The sequence below is a fragment of the Sturnira hondurensis genome, unplaced genomic scaffold, assembly GCF_014824575.4.
Source record: "Sturnira hondurensis isolate 20B ecotype Veracruz unplaced genomic scaffold, ASM1482457v3 Scaffold0025370, whole genome shotgun sequence".
Classification (NCBI taxonomy): Eukaryota; Metazoa; Chordata; class Mammalia; order Chiroptera; family Phyllostomidae; genus Sturnira; species Sturnira hondurensis.
This window is the reverse complement of record NW_028098001.1, coordinates 9,250,314-9,255,545: the sequence shown is the minus strand read 5'-3', so window position 1 is coordinate 9,255,545 and position 5,232 is coordinate 9,250,314. Positions and strand designations below refer to the sequence as shown.

Sequence of the window (5,232 nt, the reverse complement as noted above, 5' to 3'; positions counted from 1 at the left end):
TTTTTTTTATAGTGGCTGTGTCAATTTATCAACACTTGTTACTCTTCATCTTCTTCACCATGAACATTCTAACAATGCATTTGACTTTGATTTTCACTTCCCTAACAACTGATGATGTTGAGCATCTTCTTATGAACCTGTTATCCTTTTGTGTATCTTCCTTAGAAAAAATGTCTATTCGGGTCCTCTGATCATTTTTTTCATTGGGTTATTTAAGGATTTTTAGCTATTGAGTTGCATAAGTTCTTTATGTACATTTTGGGTGTTAACCCTTTACCAAAAGTATATACAGTTTACAAAAATTTTTCCCATTCTATAAGTTGTCTTTTCACTTTATTGATAATTTCTTTTGCTGTACAGAGGTATTTTAGTTTTATGTAATCTCACTTGTTTTTATTGTATTGCTTCTGCTTTATGTGTTGTATCAAAAAATCATTACCGAGATCGATGTCCAAAAACTTTATTCCCATGTTTTCTTCAAGGAATTTCATGGCTTCAGGTCTTTTGAGTGGTACAAAATAGGAGTCCAGTTTCATTCTTTCACATGTGAATATCCAATCTTCCCAGCACCACTTACTACTCATAAAGAGACTATATTTTCTCTATTGAGTATTCTTGGCTCTCTTGCAAATATTATTTGACCATACCTGCCTGGGTTTATTTCTGGGCTTTTGATTCTGTTCCTCTGGTCTATTTGTCTGTTTTTATGTCACTCCTGTACTATTTTGATTGCTGAATTTTGCTTCAATATCTGCAAAATGTTGCTTCCTTTTGGGGGGTGGAGACTAGCAGGCTTTCAGAAAAAATATCTTTTATTAGTATAAAATTCCTTCAAATTCATCTCACTTTAATGAAATTCTCTTTTTTTTTCCAGCTTTGGGCTTTGTCAAAGGTTTAGGCATTCTGCTCAACTCAGTTGAGGAAAATGCTTATATTCATTGTTTTTTTGGCATATTTTCTGGTGATATCCATATTTTCCATTTTCCTCTCACTACTGGAATATTTAAACATTCTATACCATGAAGTCCTGGCCAGTGTGGCTCAGTTGGTTGGGTGTCATCCTGCAAACCACGGAGTCTGATTCCTGGACGGGACACATACCTAGGTTTCAGGTTTGGTTCCTTTTGGGGGCATGTATGGGAAGCAACCAATCGATGTTTCTCTCCCTCTCCTTCTCTATTCCTTCCCCTCTAAAATCAATGAGTATGTTGTTGAGTGAGGATAAAAAAATAAAAATACATATTCTATACCATATGAAATCCTCCATGGCCTCCAAAACCACTTCAACTCTCTCTCTATTTCTTTTTTCACAAATTCTCTACATTCTTCCATCACATTTGTTTTCTAGTCAACTCCAAGTTAATTTCCATTACCATCACTTTACTAAAGTTGCTTCTGCTAAGGTTTCTAGTAACCCTTGTATTGTTAAATCCAATGGACATTTTCAGTCAACATCTTTCTTGACTATTTTTTTCATGTGGCTGCTGTTATGACTATTTTTGTCCCCCAAAACTCATGTTGCAGTCCTAATCACTAATGTGATATATTTGGAGATGGGACATCTGGGAGGTTATTAGAATTAGATGAGGCCATTAGGGTGGAGCTCTTATACATACTGGGATTAATGTATAAGAAGAGACACAGAGAGCTCTTCCTCTCTTCATAAGCATATTTAAAGAAAGTCACATGAGCACACAGTGAGGTAGCAGTATCCTTTATGCCAAGAGAAGATGCCTCAGAATGAAGTCTATCTTGCCAGCATGGTTATTTTGATAATTTTAGCCTGAAGGGCCATGAGAAAATCTCTGTTGCTTAAGGCTCATGGTCTGTGTTATTTTGTTACAGCAGCCCAAGCTGACTAATACTGCTGTTCTGATATCACACTCTTCTACTTTTTCTGACCCTACCTACTCAGTCAATTTTTGGAGATCTCATGATACACCTTAATTTTAAATATGAAGAGCTTTAAAGTTTGACACTTGAACTCTTTCTTGTTCTATTCTCTCTTTTTAGAAGATTTCTTCCTCTATCATGGTTTTACATATCATTTATATAAAGTCATCCAGGCTACACACACACAGCTCCAGGGAGTACCATCCACACGGCCTGGTGGCCCTGCTCATGTGGTGATAACCCTCACATTTATACAGCCAACTGGGTTTTCTCCTTTGAGTCTTATTTTCACCTGTTGCCTTCATACCTCTGCATTTTGTTTTTCCATAGGCATCTCAAATGAAAAATATTGAGAACAAAACTTGTGATCTTCCTTCTTCTTCAACTTGTCACGTATCATTAAATGGCTTCTCCATTTGCAGTTGCTCATGTGGGATATCCATGGCTATCTTTGACATTCCTCACTCCCATACTCTCCATGTCTAATCAACCTCCCAAGTCAATACTTCACCCTCACCCCCAAGCAAACCTCTATGGCTTAATACAATAAAGATTGATTTGTTATTTATGTGGCCATCCTTTACTAACTGGATATTCTTAGAACAGTGGCTTAGGGTCTGAGGCTCCCTCCTTTCTATGAACTTGCCATATGTAGTATATGCTTTCTAAAGTCACTGTGGAAGAAGTAAAAGAATTGGGAATTGCTTGTGGGAAAGTTTTATATGAGTGGCCTAGAAGTGTGGTGCAAACCATAACTCATATATTCCACTGGCTAGAACTCAGTCACATGGCCTCACCTAACTTCGAAAAATGCTACAAAATGTAATTTAGTTTCATCCCCAAGAAAAGAAGAAACATGGATATTGGCAATCATGAGCTTTCTCTTCCTTCGCAGGTCTTGTCAAGTCTGTCCTCAAAATAGATCTTCCACCCATCACTCTTTTACCATTGCCAACAACTTAACCCAAGCCACTATCCTCTCCCATCTGAAATATCTCAATAGTTTACTAATAAAGGTCTCTTTCTACTGTTGCTCCCTAAAACCCATTCTTCCCCCAGCAGACCAAATATCTTCTTAAACACAAATATAAACTATGTAAACTATCTATCTCCATTTAAGTCTTTCAGAACTCACCCATTCTCTTAGGAAATACCAAAACCCTTAAGTGGGTCTGAGATCAGTCCATGACCCACTTCAGCCTCCTTGTCATTCTGCCAGGAGTCAGAGCCAACTCAACAGCCTGTAACACATAAGTGAAAATTCTATGTAATGATGTGCTACTGAGTGTCTCATCCCAACTCTGTGTTCAATAACTTCATGTGGGTAGCTTGAAACTGACCATCACAGCAGTATTTACACTATAGAAATGAGTAAATATTATGAATCAGGATTTCTTTCGACTTCCACCTGTCTGGTTGTTAAATCTTTACTAGCACACTATTGCATAATAAGTACTCTACAACTAAATGTCAAAAGAATAAAAGAATAAAATTTTGCTTTCCTCCATTGTTGTTATAGACATGTGGCTTATCCCCTGACTTAATACAGCCTAATCAATCATCCAAATAATTCAAGTTACGTGTCTGAAATCTATTCAGAGAGTTTAGACCAAATTTCCATTTTGGCTTGAACCATACAGGTACTGGTTCTGCATTGTGACATATACCAGCTTCCGTTCTAGTACTTAATGGTCATTATTGGCAGCATTTTTCATTTTTTCCTGTAACAGCTATACCCAGGGATGTCTGTCAGTCTATTAGAGGTCAGTGAAATTGATCAGGAAACATGTATAATCCAACTGTTTAGTGTCACATGGATCTACGGGAACCTGTTAGATGAGCAACTTGGAGTACACTAACAAACTCTCTGAAACTCTCATCCATTCCAAGTATTTTCCAGCATCTTAGGAGTCTCTGGAAGTAGTGAAGTCAGAGCTATCAGCATGGCAAAACCTTTTAGCTCTCTGGTCTCCATTGAATCCAGTAACATTTTGTACACACGAAAGCAAAGTGTCTCTCTTGTGGCTTTTCCCATAGTCAGCTTTAAATTCGCATTATTTACATGTTACCTTGTTTTCACCACTAGATAGTAATCCCCTCAAGTGAAGGAACCAAGTATTTTATACCTCCATCTCCTCAGAAACTCCAGTACTATGTACTACGTACGATACTTTGCATGTACTAAGTGACCAATTGATGTTTGCTCTCTGGCTCCTTTATCTCCTAGCTTCAAAGTACTTCTATTGAAGTTGCAAATCTGTAAAAGCTTGAACTTCTTTTGGCTCTTGTATTAATATTTAATAAAGAACGTTTAAGAAATATAAATATGAGTAAACATCCAATAACTGAAACTTTCAAGATCTTATATTAACAAGCAGGTAAAATGCATGGAATTAAACATTTCTTGGATAAATAATTTTATATTAGAATTAATTGTGTGATGGGATCTGATTGTACCTCTATGTCCATTTACTCTTTGCCATGAAAGTAAAATAATGTTCAGTATTTGCCATCAAGCTTTACTGATTGTGGTTGCTGCTTTGGTGTGGTTCATGTCTGGAATACAGAAAATAAAATAAATCATTAACAATGTAGGAATTCTAAACACCTGCACCTGTAATTTTTCAAAACAAAAGATGTTTCTCTTTCAGGATTTTTTCATGTTTTCTGGATTGCCTAACATTTTAGGATTAAAAACAACCACTACCAAGAACAGCAACAAAAAAGAACATAAACGAGCTGACATTTCCACGGTTAAAGTTTGTAAACGTTTACCTTCATAGGCTCTTCATTAAACCCTCTATAATATACTGTTTGCAATTCAGAGTGTGGGCACCGCCCCGTCTGGTCCACGTTTCTGAGGGAGGCACTGAAGCCAGTAAGCTAGGCAGGGAAGGAGCCTCCACAGTACCTCACGGTCACGTTCACCCTGCGTCAGCGTCTGTTTGGCAGGGCTGGAGGACAGGGCCTGAACCTGCCCGGTTTAGTCATCAGCTCTGATCCTTTCTCTGACTCAGTGCCCTTTGGCCATGGCAGGTCTCAGGATAGTATTTGCCGGGGAGACTCTGGCCATCTTTTGGGTCAGGCCTAGGTAAGGCTGAGCTCACTGCACAGCCGCACAGCCCCACTCCTGTCCCTGGTAGCTCGCAGTTAAGATGATGACCTGATGACCACAGCATTCTGAGGAATGCAATGCTGTCTTTCAGTTTCATTGGCTGACAGTGAGGTAAGCAGGTTTCATGAAGTAAAAATTAACTTACATTCTGACCTGAAATAACTGAAGGTAAAAAATAACAATAGAAAAGTTGTGAACTGGGAAGTTATCGCAGTGAAAAAAAT

The 5,232-nt window shown here is 38.0% G+C and overlaps 1 long non-coding RNA gene across 1 annotated transcript; it reads right to left on the bottom strand.

Annotated features, from left to right (window-relative positions):
• Positions 1-4,391: 4,391 nt before the first annotated feature.
• Positions 4,392-5,017, bottom strand: LOC118982381 (uncharacterized). The gene is made up of 2 exons (XR_005065527.1): positions 4,669-5,017; positions 4,392-4,449 (listed from the first exon to the last, which is right to left on the bottom strand). It is a non-coding gene; the product is annotated as an uncharacterized LOC118982381 (long non-coding RNA).
• Positions 5,018-5,232: the final 215 nt, after the last annotated feature.